Genomic DNA, 26,799 nt, shown 5'->3' with positions numbered 1-26,799 from the left:
GGAGCACAGGTGAAGGCAATTCAGCTGTGTGATAGGAAGGGATGGAGCCTGGCTGCACCTCTCTTAGGCCTCATTGAAGGGCTGACTGCCCCTGGGGAAAGGTGTCTGGTTGGAGATCCCTTGCTGGTGATGCTTTCCCCTGTGAACCTGGAATCTTCTAATACAGGTGAGCAATTTTCTTCCCTTCTTTTATAGCACAATTCTATCGTGCTGATCTTCCCATTGTGTCTGTCCAATTGCTACACTAACACAGTGGCATACCTGTGTGCTCATGTCCAAGTCTACTTGCCTTGAGCACAGGGTTTCCATAGGCATGCTGAAAGCATTCGGCTCAGGCCGTTGCTGGAGGTAATTCATTGCAAAGTACTCTTCCTGTGCCAATACTGAATCATGCTTGTACATTCCCAGGCTCATTAAGTGATATCTCAATAGAGGCAGAGAAAACATGAGTGTGGAGAAGAAAATTCAGGGATTCTGTCATTAGCTGATGTCTGATTCAGGGTAATCTTCGATACAAATAAACAATATTAAGAGTAGTTACTTAGGTTCCTGCTGTAACAGGAAGGATGAATGACACTGGCTGTTGGCAAACACCAAGGAAGAATTCACTGTGCAGGTTTCCCCAAGAGTTTACGTTGACACAAATACCACGTTTGTCTTGTTACAACTCCCCTTCCAGATTCTGGTTTCCAGTTCAGGTCTTGTCTTGAGCAAGATTCAGTCCTTCACAACAAAGGGCTCTCTGCATGATGTGCACATAGGACAGTTAGGGTGAGGCTTCTGGATCAAGTTCTCTGTTCAAATATATAAAACACGTACTTCAATCTCTTTCTAGAGATGGAAAGCTAAAGAAATAAGTCACAGTGATGTGACAATAATGGCAGTGGTGGTATTATACCTCTACCTTCCAAACAATTGGGACAAATTTTGTGGAAGTATTGAAGCTGGAGATCAACACATTCCATGAGGACTCTTTTTTTTTTTTTTTTTTTTTTTTTTTTTTTTCCTTAGCTAAATCTGCTTTCATGCATTCTTAAAAAGAAAAAAAATAAAAATAGCCTATTTCTGAGCCTGCTGGGAAAAACCTTCATTCAAGAATCACAGAATCACAAGGTTGGAAACGACCTGCAAGATCATCTAGTGCAACCCCCCTCCCATTCCTATCAGTACCACAAGCACTAAACCACGTCTCCTAGCTCCTCATCCAGGCGCCTCTTGAACACTGCCAGGGACGGTGACTCCACCACCTCCCTGGGCAGCCATTCCAGTGCCTGACCACCCTTTGAGAGAAAAAGTTTCTCCTAACATCCAACCTAAACCTCCTCTGGTACAACTTCTGGCCGTTTCCTCGGGTCCTACTATTTGCCTGGGAGAAGAGGCCAGACCCTTTTGTACCACAACCTCCCTTCAGGAAGTTGTACAGTGCAGTGAGGTCTCCCCTGAGCCTCCTCTTCTCCACACTGAACAATCCCAGCTCCCTCAGCCGCTCCTCATAAGACTTGTGCTCCAGACCCCTCACCAGTTTCGTTGCCCTTCTCTGGACACGTTCCAGGGCCTCAATGTCTTTCTTGTAGTGAGGGGCCCAAAACTGAACACAATACTCGAGGTGTGGCCTCACCAGTGCTGAGTAAAGAGGGAGAGTACAGTTAAAAATGAACATGGATTCTTATAGTGCTGACTTCTGTTCTTGGTGTCGCAGAATGGCTTAGGCTGGAAGGGACCTTAAAGGATCTGTTGTCAGATTCTTTCAGTGCAACTTTGTTCTTCTGAATGCAGTGGGGTCTCTGGTTGGGCTGTACTTGGTTTTTCTAGCACCCGCTTTACCCAGCAGGCGTGGTCTTCCTATGGTAGCTGAGCTTTGAGTGCTGGAGCTTCATGTTGCCAACTCATCCCACACATCACGTGATGCCAGAATTTCAGAATCATTCTGACTTCCAGATCAATGTAGAGACACAAGATATATGTAGGGAGCTGCTGAGTCCCAGCCTGCAGCACTGATGGAGCACCTGGGGAAAGGAGCCGGTCAGCCCTGGGAGCACAGGTGAAGGCAATTCAGCTGTGTGATAGGAAGGGATGGAGCCTGGCTGCACCTCTCTTAGGCCTCACTGAAGGGCTGGCTGCCCCTGGGGAAGGGTCTGTGGTTGGACATCACTCTAACGTGAAATTTTCCCTGTGAGCTTCAGAGGCAGGTGAGCACTATTCCTTTTTTCCTTTTTATTTGTAACACCTTCTCATCATGCTAGTCCCTTTGTCTTGACACCTCCTGTATCACCATTCCGCTGTGTGATCTTTCTGATTGTTACACAAGGTAACTCAGTTTTGGATTTTTATTTTTTTTTTGGATGCAGCCTTTGATATTTCCTTTGGTTCTTTCCGTCCTTTGGTAGAACCTCATCATGCAACAGAATTTCCACGTGTGCAATTTCACTGGCATGAGTGCTTTCCATTTCAGTGGTTTTATTTCTTGTTTGCATGTACTTGGCTTTTTTAATATCCTTCTCTTTGAGAAGACAGAAGACTTTCTCTATAGTAATTAGGAAATGCTTTTGAATGTGTATTCTAGAGACCAACTCTTGATGTAAATGATTATCCTACACTACATTCATCCAAAAGCAGTGATATTTCATGTTACAGGGGCAAGCGGAGACACGGGTTTAGTTAAAATAGCACACTGCATTTGGCAGGAACATACAGAGTAATGCTGATCAGACTGCTTATGAGAGCAGCCAGTCTGGAATGTATGCTGTGGAAGCAAGGAATATTTCAGCTATCTTCAGCCCAAATTAATTAGCATTATGTAAGCAAAGAGAAAAGCAAAAAATTGACAGAGAATGGAGACATCTGTTATGTCTTGGAGCTTTCAGGCTTGCCTGCAAATACAGGTCTCCTGGAAAGACAGGAGTATCTCTCTGCTTTTGCAGCAGTGAGGGGAGTAAGTGATGAGGAGTCGCTGGCTAAAATCCAGCAGTGTGGTTAGTGCTAATCCCAGCTCTTTTTTACTAGGGCTGGTTTGCTCCCGCGACTCTCTGTCATTGTTTATTATTGTATCACGATAAGGATTATATAGGAGCAAAATGTAAGGACAGGCTGTAACCCCCAAGCCCTCTCCCAAGAGATCCAAGCAGAGTGGCAGAAACCATCAAACTGGTGGATAAAATTCCCAAACACCCTTATCTATAGGAATAAGGAAGTTTTCTGTGATATCAGGAAACTCTTAGGCAGGAATGTGCTCTGTTTGCTCTGAGTTGCTGCTGGCAAAAGTTGGCAGCTCAAGAATACTCTCGGAGATGTACCATGCAAAGGGCTGGTTACAGTGGCGAGGTGGGAGGTAATGTTCCAGCAATTTGGAAATCACTGTTGAGAGTTATAATGTTTAGCTAAGGAAACACTTCTCTGAAGTAAGATGTTGAGGCTTGCTGACTACTTCTCCCCCCACCGCTTTCCCCTGGTGGATTCTATTAAAGAGTGTTGGGAAGAATAAAAGGAGTGGGGTCAGGTCAGTCTGTGTGGCTGGGAAGGTCAGACAGGGTTAAGCAGGTCAGGTCACATTTTTGTGTCTTCTGTAGTTCTCCAAGAATTTGGGGTCACTGCTTAGAAACTGTGCTATTTGATCAGCTGTTGGTAATTTGAACATTACACAAGAGCAAGCAGAATCAAAGATGATTCTTGAAGGTGAATGATTAGAAGAGGAATGAATGGGACACTTACATTAAAAAAATTAAATATGCCAGCCTTTTATTTTATCCCTATTTCAGACAAGCAATAATGGCGGGTTGACCTAGAAACAAGCTCTGTCTGGCTTAGCGGCCAGAAGCATGTATTTCAGTGTGTGTAAGAAATAAAATCAGAAAGGGCTTTGTGTCTGGGAAAGGAGGACATGTGCACAAGGTGATGCTCTGCAGAGAAAATTAGCTTGTCATTCCAAAAGTGGCTGGGCAGCAGGCTGGGACAATAGGTACTTTGAATGTCTGGCAAGAGATGGAATCGTGTTGAAGGGCTAAAAATAATCATTACTCAGTAATTGCAGGATATTTAATAACTTTTTTAAAGAAAGTGTGTTATCATGAAATAGTTTTCATCGCCATTCATCAGATGGGTGAACTGAGATTTCAGAGGTTAAATAACTTGCCTGAGGTCACAGCAGACCAATAGCAGTGCTGGCAGCAGGACCTGCTTCTTGGCCGTGCCAGTTGAAATTACTGTCTCTGAAAGAAAGGAAATTCAGGGTTGATAAATTAACTTTTCTTGAATGATGGCCATGTCAGTGGGATCGAGTAAGGGGAGAAAAAGTATGATGTCGGTAGCTCAGGGAAAATAACTTCAGGATGGCTCCCTTGCTCACAGCAGAATGGAAGACAGAAAACTCTCTCAATACATCTATTTTTTCCCCTCAAAATGACGTTTGAGTCCTAGAAAAGGATTTGGCTCGGATGTTCTCAAACCTCCTGCTCTCTGTGGGCAAGACTCCTTGTAAAGTAATATTTTCAGGCTGAAGAGTAGCAATGTACATAGAAAAACAGGCCCATCTGAGATCTAATTAGGAAGTTCTCTCCTAGTTGCTCTAGGCAATGAGGGATGCACATGGTTGTCTATCCCTGGCCTTCCTTGTCCCATCTCACTGTCTCAATTTCCTCAGCCTTGGGAAAAGCCCTCCAGCTCACAATATAATGCTTTGAGAGAAATCACCTGGCTAGCAGCAAGAAGTGTCTAGCCCTTTATATTCAGTAAAGAAAAACCTGTTGGAGTTGGACTAGATGGCCTTCAGAGGTCTGTTTCAATTCTAAGGATTCTATGATTCTATTGCAGACACAACAAATAATCATAGAATGACCCGGGTTGAAAAGGACCACAGTGATCATGTAGTTCATGTAGACCTTCTGCTGTGTGCAGGTCTCCAACCAGCAGCCCAGGCTGCCCAGAGCCACGTCCAGCCTGGCCTTGAATGCCTGCAGGGCTGGGGCATCCATGACCTCCTTGGGCGACCTGTGCCAGTGCCTCACCACCCTGTGTGGAAAGAAGTTTGTTTGCAGCCAGGCAATAAAAGTCAGTTTCAAGGAGTCACATTTTGTGGCCTTTTTACTGAAGGAAGAAAGACTTATCAGCACTCACTCATGCCACTCCAGAGTTGTGTAACACAGCACGGAGCTCATACTTCACCCTTTCCCCTCTGCCCGCTCCTGCTTGACAGCTTTAAGATCTGAACACTCATTTTGGGCCCATGATAGCTTTCTGAACAAAACAGCAGTCTCACTACACTGTGATTTCCACCACGTTCTCTAGTGCTCAGATGCTCCTGCAGCCCCACAGGCTGAACATAGCATATCCTGCTATGCAGAAATGGATGCTTTTGAGTTAAAGTGCTGCTGGGGCAGGAGCAGAAACCCAGCTAACAGCCATGTGTTTATTGAAACAGGCAATGATATTTGAGTGTATGTTAATTGTATGTATCATAAAAGTGAAACGCTGCAGTAGTTTTACTGTGACCAGGTGCTTTAAAATCATTAAAGCCTAAACACATGCAATTTGTGACATATTTCCCAGTTTCTGGGTCCTGAGAATACTCTTGTTGTTGGCAGTGGAGAACAAAGAATCACAAAGATGGCATGATGAGAACGTTAATAACTTTCCATTCCCTCTACAAATAATGGAGCACCCTTATACTCGTGTGGAAAATTGATGATGGAGAAGCTTAAAAGCAGGCTTGAAAAGGGAAGGCTTTCAAGAAGGGCGATGCTGCATTGTGTCCTGTGCTGCTGAGCCCCGTGGGCACTTCTGCCTGCCCTTCTGTTGTCCCTTGGGCCCAAGGCCTGTGCTCAGACCACTCTCTACTTCCAGCAGTTGCCTACTGAATTCTCATTTCTGAACTTCCTGAGGAAGAACAGCCCAAGTCTAATGTGGAGACTAATTCTGGTGTTTACTAAGTGGCAATAAAAGGATTTCCCTTAGGGTTATAGGAAGTGTGAAATGTAGGTGCTCCAGATATGCCACCTAATTTTGTTCATAATGTCTGCATCCACTCTTCATCTGTAACACTACAAAAAAATGCCTTGTTTAGAAACAGTGCAAAGTGTCCCTCCTTTTTATAGCAGGGGGGAGAAAGATGAGTGTCAGTCAAGATGAGCTCCAAAGCTGTCTGTGCTGGGCCTCCTACAGGATAAGTGGTGTTGGCTGGCTGCCACCAGGATTACACAGGGCTGTAGCTCCTTAGAGTGTTACTCATTTCTACAGCAGAGATGTTTACCACAGAGGAGCAAACTGATCCCACTACTGTATTTCCTTGTGCTTTATAGAAGCGCTCTAAACTATTTACAGCATTGCCTCACAGTGCCTGGGTTAGTTTCACTTTCTGGGTGTTTTTTTTTCTTTTCAATCCTGCCCTGTGCCAGTATTTGTGTGGATGCAAACTAAACCGACTTGTGCCCCTGTTATTCTTGCAAAGTCTCACAGTCCCATCATAGCAAAGGGCCAGGTTGGGCAGCGGGGCTATGCAGAATCAGAGAATGAGAGAATGGCTTGGGTTGGAAGGGGCTTTAAAGCCCTGGGCTGGTTGCCACCAGCTCAGGCTGCCCAGGACCCATCCAAGGCCATGAGCACCACTGGGGATGGGGTACCCACAGCTCTCTGGGCATCCTGGACCAGAGCCTCACTGCCATCTGTGTAATGAATTTCTGCCTAGCACACCTTGCGCTTGAGTGGTACAGGAAACTAGAAGGGTGAATTCCACCTGATGAAATAATTAGCATTTTTATTTGTTGTTTGTTTGATCTTAATCCCAAGATGTTTGCCTTATTCAGAGATTTCTTGTATACTTTGTTCTTTGCTTCTCTCAAGGAATACTTCATACAGTTTTTTTCAACCTTTATGTGACCACATAGTGCCTCAAGCAATCTTTCTGCTCAAAACAGAGGTACAAAATGTTACTGACCATGAACAATACCAAATATTTTAATCACTTATAGTATTATTTTAACTGCATGTGTAATTATTCCTTCAGGCCTCTCCATGTGACGTTTGCAATCTTTAAATATACTATGATTTATTCTCATACAAAGAGCAACTTACAGCTATTTTGGTTCCCAGGGGACGGAGATGGAGAGTGGCAGTAAAACAGGAATTGCAGGGACTGCATGAGTGCAGGAACTTTGGCAGAAGAAAGGAGGGGTTGAGCTGGAACGAGAGGGACTGCAGAGCAATGTGGAACTGGCTGGTGACAGAGAGGCTTTCTGCTGCTAGAAACCAGAGAGATACCCTCTCTCTGAGATACCAGACAGAAGTAATAGGCATTTCATGTAAAAGGATGCAAACAGAGTGACTGCACCCAGTGAGAAGACCCCCTTGCACAAGGAGTTCCTCTGAGGCCAGAACCACTGGCTTGGTGCTCAGCATTTGTTTTTCTTTTCCCTGTTATTAATTATTAAGGCGGTGGACTTCCTTTTGACTTTTATCTCTCCTTTTACAGCCCTGTCAAGCAGCAGTAATGCAGATAAGCTGCTGGGTGGTAGCAGTTCAGACAGTAATTAAAACTATACTCAAAATTAGAAGTGAAAACTCAGCTATCCTGGTATTGCAAAGAGACTTGAAATAGATGTCAGTTTAACACAGTCAGAAGGCAATGCTTAGCTCTCCTGAGGTAGCAACTGCCTGACTTGCTTATAGATTTAAACAGAGCCATAACAAAGATGCAGCTTTCAAGAAGCATCCACTCATTGCATAATGGCATCAAAGCAAGGCTCCCTGTGAAACAGTGGGTGCCTGATATACTTTTTATTTCTACTGCTGTATGACTTGTGATTTTAGCAGAGATCAAGAGCACCATACTTATGGCTGTCTGGTGAAGTCCCCAGTTACTGGAAAAAAGGAAACATTACTCCCATTTTTAAGAAACAGAAAGGAAGACTTGGCAAACAACAGACTGGTGTTCTTCATCTCTGTGACTGGGAGGATCGCAGAGTGGATCATCCTGGAAGCTACTTCTGCAAGGACTGTGACATGGTCCTGCAGCGCATCCTTATCTCTAAGTTGGAAAGATATGGATTTGAAGGGTGGACTGTTCAGTGGATAAGGAATTGGCTGGGCAGTCGTAGCCAGAGGGTTGTTGTCAACAGCTCTATGTGCAGGTGAATGACTGTCACAAGTGGTGTCATCCAGGGGTCTGTCTTGAGACCAGTGCTCTTCAACATCTTCATCTATGACTTAGATGTTGGGTCCACGTGAACCTAACAAGGTTCAAAAAGGCTAAGTGTAAGGTCTTGCACGATCCAAGGTAAGTCTACAGATCGGGAGAAGAATTCTTTGAGAGCAGTCCTGTGGAGAAATCCTTCACTAGAATGAGTTCTAGTGAAGAAAACTTGCTGTGAGCCAGCAGTGTGTGCCTGCAGCCCAGAAGGTCAACTGTATCCTGGGCTGCACTAACAGCAGTGTGGCAGTGGGCAGGGAGGGGATTGCCCTCTGCTTTGCCCTCATGAACCTGGTGTCACACTGGGGGTGGGTAGGAGGTGGTTGGGATGCAGGCTCCACCATGGTTAAACACTGAGGCCTCAGGAGAGGGGAGGAGAAAGAAGGGAGATAAGCTTGTTTTCGAGTTATGTTTCTGTGTTGTATTTTTTTCCCCTTTCTGACTCATTTTGGAGATCGGAATAGATTTACAGGGTTTTGGGGAATGTGATCCCATTGGGGTGTGAAGTCTGAGTCATCTTATTGGATTTTTATGGGGAAACTCCCCATAAGCTCCTGTTGCAGAGGAGGGCACTGAGATGCTGGAGGTCTTGAAGCATCTCTTTGTGAGGAGAGGCTGAGAGCTGGGTGCTCCAGGGACCCTGTTTATGTTCCTAAACACCTGCAGGGTAGTGCAGAGAGGATTGATCTAGGTGAAAATGTTGCACTGCGGTTGGGATGATCCCCATTATGTCTGGGAGAACTCCCTTGAGAGTGTAGAAGAGCTTGGGGGCTCTGGTGGAGGAAAAACTGGACATGAGGCAGCAGTGTGCTCTTGTAGCCCAGAACGCAAAAAGTATCCTGGGCTGCACTGATAGAGGGCAGCAGCCGGGGGGGGATTGTCCTCCTGTGCTCTGCCCTCGCGAGGCCCCATCTGGAGTATTGCTTGGGGCCCCAGCACAAGAAGGATGCAGATTTATAGGAGCTGCTCCAGAGAAAGGCCAGGAGGATGCTCAGAAGTTGGAGCATCTCTTCTATAAGGAAAGGCTGAGGGAGCTGGGGGTATTCAGCCTGCAGAAGAGGAGGGCCCTGGGAGACCTCACTGCAAACTTCCAGTACTTGAAGGGAGATTATAAACAGGAGGGAGAGTGACTTTTTATATGGGTAGATAGTGATGGGGTAAGGAAGACTAGTTTTAAAATAAAAGAGGGAGATTTAGGTTAGATAGGAGGAGAAATTCATTACTCAGAGGGCAGTGAGGTGCTGGCCCAGGCTGCACAGAAAGCTGTAGGTGCCCGATCCCTAGTGGTGCTCATGGCCATGGATGGGCCCTGGGCATCTTGAGCTGGTGGAAGCAACCAGCCCAGGGCAGAGGTTGGGGCTGGGGGCTGTAAGGGCCCTTCTAACCCAAGTCATTCTACAGTTCTCTGCCTAAAGAGCAGTGCAGTGACATGCATGCTGTGCTTCCTAGCCTACAGCGTGAGTGGCAGTGAGTTGTGTGGTAAAGTGTCTACAGGCTCTCGCTGAATGGGTAATCTTTCACTGGGGATCTTGACACAATCCATTATTTACAGTCTGGTTTGTGAAAGGAATTCAGGAGTTGAGTCCAGCAGAAATAAAGCAGTCTAGATGGGTGGAAACATTGCCTTCCTTACAGAGTATCCATAAGACTGGGTAAGTCTTACAATGACTAAACAAACCGATTTCATACCTATGCATTGCCAAAGGTTCGACCACGGGGAGCAGCACCGCTTATTGGAGTATTTGATGTCTCAGAAATGAAATTCTAAGGCCGGGGCAATCTGAGGACAACAGAAATGTAAAAAGGACTATCAGCAGAGGGTGGGAAGGACTGGAGGTCACTGGGACAGGAGATAACCTGCATAGAGGCAGCCATGGTTCTGGAAGCTGGACGCAGTGTAGGCATTACCTTGCTGTTTATCACAGGCAGAACATATGTTTGTTTTTGGAGGAGGGCATGCACGTACTGATCCCTCAGGAATATCTGTTCAATTAATAAAGCCATTAGAAAAATTCCCTTTGGCTTTGTCTCTCCATTTTTTCTGATTTCAGGGTTGGTGAGCTTGAGGAACCATGCAAAAACTGTTTACTGCAATGTCTGGGGACCCTCCTGCAGCAGAAAGCTTGCTTTTTAATGAAAACTGTTTTCTTGAATGTAATAATCATGTACCTGAGAGTTCAGGAGCATTGTCACATTACGTGCCAGTTCTAATGTGGCAGTTGTGCAGCTCTGAGTACTTGGGTCATACCTCTGTGCAGCAGAAAAACATACTGGAAAAGTAGGTCGTGGAAATAATCCTGCTGATTCCAGCCATCGGAGGATACAATGGGGTCGAAAGTTCAGGCTGAGCTGGGGAATGCAGTCGGAGGGCTGCTTCTGCCTGAGCGCTGGGCACAGGACTGTGGGAAGAGTTTCCCTGCAGGGACGCAGCCATCAGCTGGGTTCAGTGACAAACACCAAGTGTTCAGGATCATCTCTCCCCAGGAACCTGATGTCTTCCTTCCTCTCTGAAGAGCAGTGAGTAGAGAGGGAAGACTTGCTATGCTGAGATGCAAGCTCTACAAACCAGAAGTTTGTCAAAGTTTCTGGACATCTCTGTGGCGATTCTTTATTCCTATGCAAAGAATATGGAACTTAAGACTAGGTGACTTAAGAGGAATTTTGGGCTAGAAGCTCCGTATACTTTTCTTTAAGTGGTTATATCAACTTATCTCAGGTGGCTTATTGCTGTGTTATTTTGGCTGCTCCTGCCCCAGGACACAGAATCCAAAGCCATCCCGAGGACTTGATTGAGAATCCAAACCTTCGTCTGAGCTTTTGTTAAATGCATCCCTGCCTATCCCCATACTTTTAGTCAAAACTGTTTGAAAAGCTCTGAGAGTGTCTTCTGTGTATCTATGGCTCCTGAGTAATATAAAAGCAGTAAAAGTTGTGCTGGGGAAACTGGAGCTACACGTAGGTGATACACAGGGTAAAACCCGTTGCTTCCTTGCAGCAGTTTGCTTACGGCATGTCTTTCTATGACTGACAAACTGAAGTCGTCATTTTCAATAACTGCTGGTGGGTCAGTCCTCCATAAAATGTTTTAGGCCCTTTCAAATGCTGATGCATCCTGCACTGATGAATTCCACAGTTCCAGTTATGAAGCACCCAAAGTGTGTCTTTGTTTCGTCTGTTTTTCAACTAATTTTTCACATTTCCTCGACCCTCGTAACGTGAGGAATGATACACATGAATATTTCATCCCCTTTAGCCATCATAGTCAGGATTTGCATCTCTTTTCATTCTCTCTCTGTAGATAACTGCTTAATACAGCTTTTGTCACTGCTATGGAGTCCTTGCATGTGAAACATGCGTGTGAGACAAGGACAGTGCTCCCTACACCACAAGGTAGCTGGTGCTTATAAAGCTCTTAAGGACCATTATATAAAAAAGTGGCACAGAGTTCGTAAGTAGCTCACCAGTGCAGGTGACAGGAGTATAAATTTGGTCATTCTCGTTCACAAGTTGCTTTTCATACAGAGCACAAATATCAATTACAGGCATCAGTTTTTGCAAATGTGTCCGTTATTTACTAGAACACACTCCTAAAATTATCTTGAATATTGCTCTGTTGGAAAGGTAGACAGTGAGCCCATTCAAAGCATTAATCGCTATTAGCTGAAAGAAATGTCCCCACACCTCCTCGCTCATTGCCTCCCTCATGAATCGCAACGCGTATAATGCATCCGTCATTCCTTGGCCGAGTGAAAGGGTAATACAAAATCCTATGTAAGTATTTCTTAAGTAATTTAGCTGTAATTAAATTTTGATTTGTCTCATTCAAACCTTTTCTTCCTTGCTCAATCTTTGAAAGAGAGATTACTGTGAGTAAAGAGTTTTAATGGCAGCTTTTAAAGTTCTACCAGGTTCTCCTCCCAGGGGTTTGATTATAGCTAAGTTCTTAATCTTTAAAGCTTGTTTTCACCCTTTCGGATTGTCTGCTCGGATCACTTTGTTTTCCTTAATGTAAACATTCCAGCACATTTCAGAACCAAACAGGGATGAACGTGATTAGAATCAGAGCTTTGTTAAGCAGCGTGAAAATATCTTTTATTTCAGCGAGGGAGATACAGCACCTCTGTTGCAAATTATGTCATGCTGACAGAGTGAAATGTACTGTAACCTGATGTGAAAAAAAGAGCACGACCTAGCAGTATTAATATGGGGGGGAAGAAATGCACACGGTGTTCAAAACAAGTATGGCAGGGAGATTTCTTTTATTCCTCATTTTCGATTTCTGAAGCGCAGTGAGGTGATTGTTTCCCTGGATAAAGATGTACAACTGGTGCCTGGCCCGTAGGTGAGTCTTATATTCATTTGCTCATCAGTTGCCAGTTTGTGGTATTAGTAAGAGGGACAAAGGCTGTAAGAATATGAAGTGCTCAAGCAGAAAGCATTACAGGATCCCATCTCCTGAAATTACAGGCTGAGTCCTTTTAAAACCTTTTTTTTTTTTTTTTTTTTTTTTTCCCAGGGAATGGATGGGTTGTTTACGGGCAATAATTAAGACTGTGTCCCTCTCCTAAAATGCTTTTGATGTCAAGGCCAATTTTCATTTACTGTTACATCAAATCTCAGATTAAGTCATTATCTATTTTATCCAAACTAACAGAGATGGCCTGGATTAATGCTGAGAGGTGTGTTTCCTTATAGCATGCAGAGCAAGGAAGACTGAATTACAGAAAGTGGTGGCACTGAGCACCAATGTGAAGCAGAGTTCCTCAGCTCTGTGGTCTGGTTTCTTTGCTGGACACACTGCTTTGCTGAATGGAGCCCAGGGTGAGCTGCAGCTCACATGCTCCACCGCCTACCTGAAAACCCACTGAGATTTCGTGAGGTCAGGTAGAGGCACAGTGTTCACAAATGGCTGCTCACACGCGGGGTTTTACAAATATGTGAAAAATATCATCTACCAGGTGTCATTTGCAGGTAGCATTTAAGGGCATCACCATATTCAAGCTAAAGATGAGCAGCAAGGGTGCCTGAAGTATTGCTATGATGCAAAACAGACCGTCCTCTATTGCTGTTCTCAGAGACTGTTTGATATGGGAGCTGAGGCTGAAGATTCTCCAATGGAATGACTCCATTTCACTTTAAGAAGTGGCTTATCTCCTGAGTGAGTTCTTGTGTCCTGCAGTCACTGACACTGCTGAAGCTTCTATTTTCCTGCTCCATCACTGCACTCTTCACTGTAAGCTATTGCTACAGGAAACCTATTTCCACCTGGAACTCCACACAAAGCTTCCACTACAGTTACTATATGAGCATAAATGCCTATTTTTCAGATCTTTGGATGTGTCAGCAAATGTATCTACTCTTTGTAAGTGTTAAAACTTACTCTTTGTAAGTCTTAAACCTACACTTCAGCTGGGCTATAAGATAGCAGTTGGTTCTATCATTACCGGGGGCAAAGATTAGGAGAGAAGGAAAAAGTGTTTTCTGGTGCATGAATAGAAGAGCAAGGAAGCTTTCTATTTCCCCGCCACTCATTCAAACGTCTGAGCCTGCAAGAGAGATGGGATTGAAATGTCTCATAGCACTCATGACCAAATGGGCCAAGAATGAAATCTCTCCCCATACTTGGATGAGTGCTTACCCACATCTAACTTCTTGCCTGTGATTTCAACATCTCCATTCTATGTGGCATTCTTCTCTTTGTGTTCCAAGCTGCCACGAGACCTTGCTATACTGCTAGGACTGCCCACTGCTGCTATCAAAGCAAAACCTCTTCTGACTATTATGGTTATGGCTCATTCCTTCACTGTTCTGTCTTTCACCACATCAGTAGAGAATAGTGAGCCCTGCACGTTAGCTGAAGTTTTCAAATCATCTTGAAATCTAGCAAGCAAATAAATACATACAGTGAGTCTTACAAACGTGCAGAAACAAAAATGTTATAATAAATACTTTTTAAAAATTAAGTATTTTTTAAATACTTCCCCAAAAGACTGGAAGGTTGCTGCTTTTTTTTCTTTTACTTTTCAAGTCCTCTCTTCAATAATACCCAAGTGATCATTTTCTGCACTTGTATAAAACAAAAATAGTTTTGCTCTTAAAAGATGAGATTTGGCACTCCAGGCAAAATTCTCCTTTCCAATCTGCAATGCAGATGCCTTTGCTGCAGAGTGGATTTCAGCTGCCTTTCTGCATTCATTTCATGCATAAAACTTCCACGGGCATCTGTGGAAGCTCTGTGCACGGGCTCTGCTCAGGCAACGCAGAACAGGCTGTGGGGAAGAGTATTCCCCTGGTTTGCTTTGAATGCCCAGGCCCAAAATTGAGATGAAGACAGAAGTCAGGCTGCTGGTAGCTATTTTAAGATGGTCCTTACGTGAGGAGGAAATTTTCTTGGGGGAAATGCCTGTTGGAGAAGTTGGAGGTTTGGAGATGGTTTGCGCGCTCCTATGGCTGTCTTCTGTTCTCTGTGTGCAGGGCTGTTCCCCTGAGCTCCTGTAGGGCTGCCTTATAGGAGCCCATGTCTCCTCCCTCTAACAGCCAGCCTGGATCAGCTGGAGCTGCCACTGTCCCTCCAACCCATCCTGTCACCTGGGTGAGAACACGTGCAAAGTATTCTGCAGGGAAGAGAGCCTCGGGGTGAGGAGGCTATGAATCCTGTCATTGGTACAGGGGAAGGGAAGTTCTTCTCTCGTGTAGGAAGAATATGCTAAAGCCAATGCCAATTGCTGTTTCTGTGTGCCTCGAGGCAATGCAAGCAGGATTTTCTCTTTACATCACAGCTAATTAGAATGAATACATCCGGTGAAATAGCAGCATTGAATATTAATTGAAATACCCTCCATCTCAGATTGTTTTCGAGATTTCTTCTGCCTGAAGAGTCAAACAAATAAGTGCAATATAGATGCATGTATGCATGTATGTCCGTGTGTCCATGCCTTAGTATGAAACAGAAATTAAAAATCACAGAGCCCAGTGGAAATGTATTTTGATAGTGATCAGCAGCAGAATTATTTATTCAGCCATTTTGAAATCTGTTTCCTCCCTAAAGCACTATATTTGAGGAAAGGTAGGGGGCAGAAAAGGCATCCGGTTCAGATTTCTGTGCCAGATGTGGTAAATAATTAAAAATGCAGGGGGGAAAATGGAAAAATATTGGGATCTGAGCACCTACCTGTCCTGAAAAGCAGTGGGGCTTGGAGAAATCTGGCATTTGTGGGAAAGGTACGTGAAATGTTATTTCTGCTCTTGCGAGGACAGAAATCAGCTCAGAGAACCTTCAGCCTCCTTTGGGTTCAATGAGGCCATGCACATGAGCATGGGTCTTCACAGGTCCATTTGCTAGATATAGTAATCTCTGTGGTAAAACATAAAGAAAATAATACACATTAATAACTTTACTTAGGTTTTCTTGAGGCAGTAGAAGATTCTTTCACCTAATTTCAAACAGGCAGTTTCCCATGGCAGTAATGCTGGTGGGATTAAGGAGAATAAAAATCTTTCTGAAAAACAGACGTAACATAAACCCATACAATTCCTATTATATAGGAAGAACAGGAATACAGATGTAACGTCTCACTGCTGGCTTATTACTGAAACAACTTGCTTATTGCCTGAAGTTCACCTCCTTACAGAACAGACAGTTTAAAACGCAGTGTCACATACACCTTTGTCTGGAGTTCTGTTCCTTGAAGAGATGCTATTTTTGCATTCCTTGGATGAAGACTTTCAGTGTAAGCGCCTGTCTTGGTCCTACAGTTCCTGTTTGGTTGTTTCTCTATCAATTTTCCATAACCCTGGGAAAGCCACTTAATAGCTCTGCCTTGTTTAAGCCCAGGCTGAATGCCGACAACTGGAAACTGCACACTGACTTTGCCCCTCTCATTGACTTGAAGAGAAGCCTCCGTAAGGAGGAAAAGGAACAATTAATTAGCATCACTTCTTCTGGCATCATCCATTCGATCCAAAAAATTGTATGTAAGGTGCAGTGGGATTGAATGATCAAGGTTGATTCAATACAGGAAGTGCATTTCTTTCAAAGAGGGGCTGGGTCAGCCTTAGAGAGGTTTGTGGTTATTCCACTTTGTTTACACAGCTGATGTGGGTTTTGTTGTTGTCGTGTTGAGGTGTTGTTGGTCTCCTCTGTTCAGTGAAAATGTGGAAGGAATCAACTTACCTTTTTCATTTACTAAATAACAGAGAAGAGGAATCGAGTGTTCTATGCTTTACCCTTTTGAAGGCGTAACTGACATGAAAGCTACAACACATCACAGAAGACATTTTCTGTTGTTTGCAAAGTTGTCAGTTCCAGTGCCCCCGGTCAGCTCTGAGTTGCCCAGTACCCCTGGTCAACCCATCTCCCCTGCAATGAGATCAGTGGAGATCTCTGGGATCTTTCCCATCCGCAGCCTGTTACTGCATTACACAGAAATCTCCCATTTAGCCTCTAATCCTGGCAAGCATTTCTTGGACCATATCGCTATCCTTTCATGTTGGCCAAGTTTAAAGGGGAAGAAGGAGGAGGAGAAAGATTAGCCAGCTGTTTTTAAAACCCATCAGTGCACACTGTGTTTACTGAGATGGGTAATAAAGACAAGCTTTGGTTCTATTGTTTTCATTTTGAATAAAGCCTGTGTTATGTTTGGGGAACAGAGATCTTGCACTTGTGTCCTATGATCAGCGTGCTGCTCAAGGACTGTAAGGAATAATCTTGTGCTCCAAAGGAAGTTGGCAATAAAGTTTACTCTATAAAAAGAAGCAGGCAGTCAGGATACAGTTTCCTATTCTGAGTCGAAGCAGTCAGAAATTCCGACCTCGAGGGTCAGGAAAGATTCCAGGACTTCCTGAATCACGACTGGGATGTGCAGCCGCCCTCCTGCTCCCTTCCTTTCACCCTTTTGGCTCGAGTCCCACTGGGATCACTACCCTCAATTATTTTATTCAATCCACCATATACTGGGTGCTTATTGAGAACACCTACCATGTTTTCCCCCTGCTGTAGTTTCTCCTCCTGTGGTAACCGAGCACTGCTGTTTCTGCTCTGTGTGCTGTGCACATCACCAGTTTCCCCCGTACTTAGAAGGCTTCTAAACCACAGCAGACACTGGATCCTCCCCTAAACTGACGAAGATAACAGCTCTTGTTGTTTCCCATGTCTTTGCTTGTGGCATTTCACCTGTGAAACAGAAGTGCTAATGAACCTATAAGCTGTTTGGGTGGTGATTTTATTCCACAGTTACATTTTCCTCAGAATTATTTTTAGAGCACAGTTTTTAAAGGATGGTTTTCTTTCTCCTTTAAAAGCCTTTGGACGCTTGAACAAAAGCACACACTTTGTTTCCATATGGCCACATTTGCAATAAAGGCAGCGCACAGTGCTGTCTTTATTACATGGCAGTGTGTTCTTTATTGACTGTGATTTTGCAGACACACTTGTGTTAGGAACTTTCCCTGCTTATTTTTCTGTTTGTCCAGATACATGCTTGGCAACTTAACCAGAGCATATGAGGTACCGCTCGTATTTTCAATCTCATGTGGTTCTCACCCCCCAATATATGGTCACAAACGAGTATAAAAAAGCATGCATGCATACATACGTACGCTATATGCTGTGCTTCCGAGACACTTTACGACGTGAAGAAGTGAAATTTCAAATCTGCCTGGAAGAAGGCAAAATGTAAAATGAATGAATCTCTTGTAATGTAAAGCAGCTTAAATCTAGAGGAGTGGCTCTAGTAGGACTGACTTATCAGTTGGTTTTCCTGAGGTTGATCATTTATTGCATCTTATCCTCACAATTTTCTTCCTCCTGAGAGTACATTGAATGAATCATAGAATGGCTTGGGTTGGAAAGAACCTCAAGAGCCACCAAGCCCCAACATCCCAACCACATGCAGGGCTGCCAACCTCCATATCTAATACTAGATCAGGCTGCCAGGGTCCCATCCAACCTGGCTTGAACACCTCCATGGACTTACAATGTGATTACTTTCTCTCCACTGTTACTCAAGCAGCACTTGCGCAGGATGAAATTTTCTCATGTGGAGATAATGCAGCAAATAGCAAAGAGAATTGGCACCTAAAAAAGGGAAGAAAATCTAAAAGGTGAACTGACAGAGTTAAAAGGGAAATTAACCTGTGGGTGAATAGGATACATAACATGATGAAATTCACTAAAGGGCTGAACAGGGATTCTGTGGTTCAAACAGCATCCTTTTCCAAAGGGCTGACCACGGTGTCATTAGGTACTGCAGTAAGTGGTGAAAAGAGGTGAAATAAGTGCCTCGATCGTGGTTTTAATAATTCTCCTTCTCTTCTGCTCCGTGTGTCTTTCACTGTGCTGCATGCTGGACTATCATCAAAGGATGGGTGGGGAACCAATTCACCTGGAACACCTTGTAATTTAGCAGTTGGGAGTTTTCATGGGAGATGCGGGTTTGAACCTCTTCAGGCAGACGTCCCCCACTTCCTTGTTGCTGGGTTAAGTGGGACGTTATCTCAGCATCTTACGAAATTATTCTCTTGAGGAAAAACCTTAGGTTCCAAACTCGAGAAGAATGTTCTTGGTTGGGTTGAACAAAGGTGGCCACGAAGGCCATCGTTCAGTGTCTGAGGTTCACAGCCTTGCTGAAGGGAGAACTTCATAGCCACAGCTCTCCTCTGTGTTCCCACTGGAGGGCTGTGAGCCCGTTCGGCAGCATGTTGTCTTCTGTGACTGCCGTGCTCCATGAGAGCATGTTGTGAACATGCATGTGGCTGTGGGCGCCCTCCAGTGAGAAGTGTGCCCCTGAGACAGAGCCATACAACAGCTTAAGTTCATGGTATCCCTCAGGTTTTTTTCAGTTGGGTGATCTACGCTGACAGCTCTCAGGTTTAGTTCAAATCAACTACCTGTGATGCCAGCACCTCATGCTCTTGATTCTTCTCTGCTAATTAACAGGAAGGTGTGAGGTGGTCCTGAATGCAAGACATGCTATTCTGTGTTGACTTGGCACTGCCTAGCCCTTAAACTTCCTCAGCAGGAGAATACCTGCACCAGAAATCCAGAACCATGCTGAGAAGACTATCCTGAGCTCCTTCCCCATTCCAGTGGCACTTGTTTATCTTTCTTATTTCTCATTTGCTATGCAGTAGCCTACGAGGCTTCAAACTGTGAGAGCGAGCATGGAATGTCAGTCTTTTCTGCATTTACTCCAGCAAATGCAGGTTATTTTAGATGATGATTCTTTTGCAGGAGAAACAATGAACTGTATGAATCAAATGTTTTCACAGCGGTTGAAAACTATAGCTTGGCAACAAATGGGAGCGGGAAAACATTAAAGCCAATGTAGTAATAACAGATGGGAAAGAGAGAGATGGGGTGGGAGATAACAAGGTGCTGGGTAGAACACGCAAGCTAAATGGGAGGAATTAGATGAGGAAAGGAATGTGAAAAAATGGGGAGGAAAAGACTGAGAAGTCTGTCCTGCCAGGTGAGCAAGCTGCCGTGCCTTGCTTGGGGAAAAGGGAAGGTTAGAACTTTTGACTGACCTGAGACAAAATATAATATGTATTTTCACAGTGTCTCGATAATAGTGATAAAGTGATTGGATTGCAGAATGGTCTGGGAAATGAATGCTTGCTACACTGATTTCCTGCAGCTCAGCCTGCTGCTGGGGCAGCTGTGTGCAATGGGATGCAGCTCAGTGCCATGGGGCAGCACATGCCTGAGCTCCAGGCTTCGTGGTGCTTCTTAGCTGGATCTCCACTTGAATAATAGGTGTCCTTTAAGTGCAGATTCCTTATGTCTTTGTCTGAGCTGCTCTTACGGAGGTGAGGGAAAAGGTTTGGGTCTAGCACTTGGAATAGAAAGGAAATGTTACAGACTGAGGTTTTTGTATAGCTTGTACTGGGAGTCTCAGGCATGTGGCCAAACACACAGTGGATTGGGTTTTGGTTCTGTGAATGTCCCTGTGTTGAAACCTGAAGAGATTATTTTTTTACTATTCTTATCCTGGAAGCTGTTCTTAAATGTGTCCAACAGCCATCTGCTACAGCCCCCATTGATCAGTGACAGGTTACAGCTGCTGGGAGCTGTGCTGGCTGTAACTCCAAGCCCAGGACACACTGTGTTCTTCCCAAAGGCAGAGACTGAGGACTCCGAGTCTGTGGGCCCCTTTTTGTGGTGTGCTCCCATGATGGGGGATCAGACCAACAGCATTAGCTTCCCAAGCAATACACACAGCTCAGCGCTGCCTTTCCCACCAAGCACTGCTTTCCTTTATTCCTCCTTCACACGGCATTTGCCTTTCTGTTGCCTGTTTGGGCACTGAGTCCTCCATACCCGCAGTCACCCCATAAATCCTGCAGAGGACAGCCTGTTTTTTTCCCTTCCTGAGCTCAAAGGAAGAATGGAGCACGTTTGGCAGGTACAGCCCCTCTGATGTGAAAACCTGCTGGTGATGCTCACTGCACTTTGCCCAGGGGCTGTGTTCACCCAGGGCTGCAGGAGAAACCGCACACCTCGGGCTGCTCCACATTTCCCTCTTGGTCTACCCAAGCAGCTTGAAAACACAGCAAATTTTTAGTGTGTGGTGTCATCTCACAGCCTCTGCCAATGAATGTAAATGGCATAAAGAGCATGTGGAACAGATGGAATGAGACATGCACGTAAAGAATTAAAGTATTTGTGAGGGAATTTGGCAAGGATGTTGGAATGCTTCAAGCACTGCGTATGGGGGTGGCGAGAGGGAGACCAGGATGCGTTGGGGGTGGGGCTGGATTCTGGTGATCCATTTCTTTCAGATACAAGATGTGACCTATTTCTGTAATCACCCTCAACACAGCAACACATATTCCTTTTCTCTCTGCTCCCGATACCTTTTTGGGAGGCTTGGCAAATTCTTTACAAAACATTTTCTTGAGGAAGGGGCTGTGAGTTGCTTGTTGGTTTTTGGTGATTTGTTGTTTTAATTTTTGTGTGTGTGTGTGTGTTGTAAATATTACAGCAAATGAAGGGTAGCAAAGAGCAAAATCATGGGTGGGAGAGGAGTGCAATGTCTCACTGTCAGGAGAGCTCACTGACCTGTGCCGCATGCAGGAGAGTGATGTGATCAGCGAAGAAAGTATTGTATTAACGCTGCTGTTAAATTTACTTAATGGAATGACTCCGCTTTTTAATTTATAAATGGTCTTATGCATTGACTTAATCTTATTTTTAAATGACTTTTTAGGAGATGTTGTGCACGCAGAAACAAGAGAGCTCTTGGGAGCACCTAATTGAGTCAGAAAGGAACGGGAAGCAGTGATGTAACGAAAAGCCAGTGCAGAATGGAGCAAAAAGCAGCAGCTTCTACAGACCCATTCCTTCCGTGCTGCATGTAAGTAGATATGGGGACCAGCATTTCCAATGGGTTCATTGCCTCGGGAGGTACTTGTGGAAGCTCCTGGCTGCAGCATGGATTGCTGTGGGTGGAAAGATATTCGGTCAGCTGCATACCTCTGGTCACACACCTGCACTGCCTTTGGTGCCCTCCCTGTCTGTGTTGCTTCAGGTTTTGGTGTCTTCAATCTCCCTTTCTCAGGGTGACATAAACCCTAGATTTCATTAAATGTTCCAGTTTGCTGCTGCACAGGTTTCTTCCAGGCACAGGAAAGCAGATGTGTTAACTGAAAAGATTTTTGAAAGAAAAAAAAAAGATTTATTTCAGAAGTGCTGACTAGTGTCCTTGGAAAAGGTGTCACCCGATGGCTTTCATTAATTCCCCATCACAGCTTCCAGCAGCACTGCTGGGCTTTGAAGGCCTGCATCCACTCTACTCACCCCACAGAAAATCCTGAAACAATGATGTGAATAGAAGAGACAACTCAGGTTTCCCTTGGTAATCATCAAGGTCTCAAATTCCCTTCCTTTCCATCCCCAAGGGGGGCATAAAGACTTCATTTATGAGATTGTTTGCGCATGACTAATCTATTTCTACTTGCTAATTGTAATGACTAATGCATCTTACAAGCAAATATTAGCTTGTAATAATACCTGAACAAGGAGATTTATAAGCGTTAAGCAAAAATACAAATAATTAGCAGAAGCTGACTGGTGTTATCTTCTAATTAACTGTAAAGGCTCTTCCTATTTGGAAGAAAAAGCGTGAGGACTTCTCAGGAAGCTGTGGAGAGAGCTGGGCCAGGCTGAAAGAGAGGCAGTGGCCAGGTAACGTTTAATTTCATGGGAGCTGGTTTCAGTCATGCTTCTCCCACTGACGTCAGTGCAAGAAGAGCACTTTCAGCCAGTTCCTACCTGCTGAGCCCATATGTCCACTGGGAAGTTTTTGGCAGACATCTCCACATAGAGGTAATTGTAAGAGACAGGAGTTATTCTGATAGCGCAGTTTGGGACGTATTTCTGCCCACTACTTACAGCCCTGTCTGAAGGAATTCTGTTGACCAGACACTGTGCAGTGCTTCTGACTCAGGCTGCTGTGCCTTTGTTTGACTTTGCAGTGATGTTCCCAGTACGTTATTGAAAGCGGCTTTCAAGTAAGGTGAAACATCAGAATCGGTACAGAATACTTCTATTTTTTGCAGATTTTTGACACACATAATGCAAAAGTGGTTTTCCAGTTGTTCAGACGTAAAGTTTGTACACAGATAAAGTGGCATAGCTCATACTATACCTGAAAGCTGAACCTAAAGGAATCCTGTTGATTTCAGTACTTCCTGAATGCGGGCTGGAGCACTCACAGCCAACGCTTCCAGCAACTTGTGCCCTGGTTGCTTGAGGGGCAAAGTCTGAGTTTTGATGCCCACCCTGTGCCAGGATGCCCCTGGCAGGAAGCTGGCTGTCTGAGCAGGCTACAGCCAGAGCACGCAGCAGCACACAGCGGGTGCCTCATTGGAGAACTGGACCTGAGGAATGAGACTGTGGCAGAAGCAAGCTAGGCAGTGTAAGCACAGCCTCTGAAAACTGATGGATGAGGGCTCCTGGCTCCTCAGTTACAAATTGCATTTTGGCACACAAACAGAATCGTAGCTTCAAAAATAGAATTCTGGAATAACTTTTTACAGCACTAGTGTAATTCTTCACTTGAAATCTGCAAGTATTACCAAAAATATTTGGCCCATAGTGCAGACAGACATCCAGAAGCCAGCTGACTTCCCTAAAGCCACGAAGAGACTTGAGAATAACGCTACAAATGCTCTCCAGATTTCGTGCTCCCAATTACTTTCTTCAATTTTGCTGTCTTATCATTGAAACGTAGAATACAGAATGGCTTAGGTTGGAGGGACCTTAAAGGTCATCTAATTCCAACCCCCTGCCATGGGCAGTATTGCCAACACCAGACCAGGCTGCCCAGGGCCCATCCAACCTGGCCTTGAATGCCTCCAGGGATGGGGCATCCACAGCCCCTGTGGACAACCTGTTCCAGTGTGTTACTACCCCCTGAGTGAAGAATTTCTTCCTAAAATCTAACCACAGTTTTTCAGTTTAAAGCCATTCCCCTTTGTCCTATCACTATCAGACCATGTAAAAATCAGTCCCACTCCTGCTCATAAGCTGCCTTCAAGTACTGGAAGGTCACAATATGGTCTCCCCAGACACTTCTCTGGGATGAACAAGTCCAATTCCCTCAGCCTTTCTTCACAGGAGGTGTTCTGCAGCCTTCAGATCATTTTGTGGCCCTGTCTTCCGTGTTCTCAATACTCTGAAGAGTGATCACAATGCTGGGAATTGCTCAGCCTGCAGTTCAGGGCTCTGCATCTTCTTGAACTTTAATAAAGAGTTACTGTATTCACAACGTTAGCAGGAAGGACAGAGTGATCTGCATTCGCTCACTGTGCGCTAATACTGAAAGACGAATTTAGAGATTCAGTGACATTTTTATATCTAACTTTCTCATTTTCCTCAAGTAAAGTAGCTGTGCTTTTACTTTAGATTTTATGCAAAAAATATTTCTTCCAAATATGTTTTTGGAATACAAAATGTGTTTTGTCAAGCACTGTATTAGCTGGAGTGCTAGAGCAGATTTTAGACACCGCTGTGTACTTTAACTTCTAGCTTTGTCAATCATTTAAAAAAATCTCTGTTAGTAACACTCACGGTACTTCTAACTGAAGAAAAATTACCCAAGAATAAAGCTGTATCCAAAAAGCCTGAATAAAGCAAGTACAAACACTGAGTGTTTCCTAACATCAGTTGGGTTTGTTTGGATCAGCAGAGGCGATCTTTGCCCAAGTTGTGTCCATGTGCCAGGAAGCCAAAGGTCGTCCCGGATTAGATGAGAATATCACCTACAGCCTTTAGAAAATGCAGTTTCTAGTGCAAACTTTTAGTCAACATGGATAGGGGGACAGGGGAAAGTAAAGCACAAGATGGAGGGCACCAGAAAGCAAATGCTGTTGTAGCCCAGTCTTTGTTACTCTTTCCATCTGGTTTTGCAAATCCATTCACATTTGAGACCTTTTCTGCAAAAAATCTCTAAGAATTTTCAGCAAAAATTACCAATGGAGCTGATATGTAGGTATTAGTTTTGTTATATGTCTTAAATGAGGCCAAAGGGCTTCAGTCTTCATATAGGGAAACAATAAATATTACTGTAAAATTCATTTCATCACATGTCAGGTAAGACAACCATTTCAATTCCTTCCTGAGATAAGTGGCTTTCATCAGAAAAATCCATAAAAGCAGTATTCAGTGGCCTGCAGAGAAGCAGGGTGAACAGATATCTTGAAGCTTGCTTAGCAGACTGAAAGATGGGTTCCCATTAAACCATCACTGCAAGCCGTGGCTGGTTTCCTGGGCAATTAAATCAAAAGCAGTTGAAGTATTTTATCACCAATGAGTACAATTTCATCTAAGACTTGTCTTGTAATTTGTTGGTAGTAGGAGTGGTAGTAAAATAAGATTTCCTTTGTGATTCCTTTTCAATGTAGGGTTTGTGAAACCTTAAAATCAGAGAGGATTGAGTTGTTTCATTTGATAGGGCTTGGAAATAGGGAAGTCTGCACAGGGCATATGTGCAAGTCGTGTGCCTCTAGTTCTTTTATTCATACTCCTAATTTCAGCAAAAGTTTTCAGCACGACGTTTGTCTGCAGATGATGGATCACCAAATGCTTACAACCGAAGGAAATGAACATCAAAGATATCCAGCAAATTATTTTGGTAGTTGGATCTTTCACTGGGCAAGTCTCACTTTTTGCAAGTTTTGTTTTCTATAAAAAAAAAGCAGTTTATGTATGGTTTGAAGGCAGAATTTAGCTGTCCTTTACAATGGGCTCTGGCTTGTTTGTCTGACAGCTGAGCTGTAAGTGAATGTGACAGCTTTGCAGCCAAAAGGACGTCCCGAGACTCAGGTTCCAGAACTCAGGATCAGTGAGGTGAGAGATGTAAAAGAGCACAAATCAGCACATTTCTTCTTCTCTCAGTGTAACTCATGGGCCCCCAGTAGGTCCTGCCCAGTCGTTTTGGGTCGAGATGGAGGCAAGGAAGCACAAAGGGAAAACAGGCATAAACTGAATAATACAGAGATCATTATAGATACTGCAATATATGTGTCTGCCAAGAGAAGTGTGTGGACATAGGCTTTGCATTTTTGTCAATACACCGCTGACAGACTGGCTTTGTCAGTGTTCAGATGAGCTGATGGTTGGGGATATAAATCAGAACCTCAGTCTCTCATTAAATGCTGAAGTCTGTGACCACAACACCTACTTTAAACTGGTTCACCTCACCATGTTTTCAGCCACTTTGTTTTGTTCAGAAACAACTGCACGCTGCTTTGTAGATCCAAAACTTATTTCATGTTTTCTTCCCACATCAGTTTGCAACATAACCTCTTGGCCTGAGAGGCCTCCAGGTACCAAAGCTGTAGGAAGGTGTACTTCTAATAGCGAGGCAAAGAACAAATGTACAGGGAAAAATGAGGGAAGATTGCAATTCAGATGAAGTAATGACTTGAGTACAAGTGATGGACATATGTCTAATGAAATCCTAGGAGATGCTCCTTCCTCACAAATAATCTGGGTGCTGCTGAAGGCTGGAAGCTGCAGAGCTGTTGTCTAGAAGAGCTCGTGGTACGTTTTCAGTTTGTGGTGACTGTTTCCATATCTCCCCAAATAAAAGGGTTATGAAGTACTGAGTGGATACTCTGTTTTTTCTGTCTTCTAAAGGATCTTACTTTTCTTTCTTGCATGTGCGTGGAAGTGTTTACACCAGAGTACAATCAAAATAGCCAACTGCAAAGATGTGTTGAAGTCAAGCTCACAGCTGGTTTTATTCACAATTACACCTTTTGCAACAAGAGAGATGATATTTCTAGAAAAGGAGGAATGTATATTGAAAGGAGAAGAGTTAGAAGGTAACTGGAGCCAAACAGTAGAAACCCACAAGAGCTGCACTGGTTCAGGCGTTGTGTGGTCAGTGGTCACCGACCACAAGATATGTATTTTTCATTCCTCTTTATTGTAGCAGAATTTGAACACGACTTAAGGAAAAAACTAAGGTTTCTTGGGGCTTTAGGTACAAAACCTTTGTGTGGTCTTTTTCTGTAAGACAAAATGAAGAAGAATTTAGAATTAAAGTTCAATTAAAAATAAATAAACAAATACCATTTGCTTCCTCCCTCCTTCTCTCCCTGCTCTCTTTCTTTCC

General features: G+C 44.1%; 1 long non-coding RNA gene across 1 annotated transcript; it reads left to right on the top strand.

Moving 5' to 3' along the window:
* Window positions 1–26,750, top strand: LOC122165674. The gene is made up of 3 exons (XR_006170573.1): window positions 1–166; window positions 21,385–21,531; window positions 26,144–26,750. It is a non-coding gene; the product is annotated as an uncharacterized LOC122165674 (long non-coding RNA).
* Window positions 26,751–26,799: the final 49 nt, after the last annotated feature.

This window comes from Centrocercus urophasianus, unplaced genomic scaffold (genome assembly GCF_019232065.1).
Source record: "Centrocercus urophasianus isolate 14NV4802_14NV808 unplaced genomic scaffold, USGS_Curo_1.0 seq_30, whole genome shotgun sequence".
NCBI lineage: Eukaryota > Metazoa > Chordata > Aves > Galliformes > Phasianidae > Centrocercus > Centrocercus urophasianus.
This window is presented reverse-complemented; position numbering and strand designations above follow the sequence as displayed.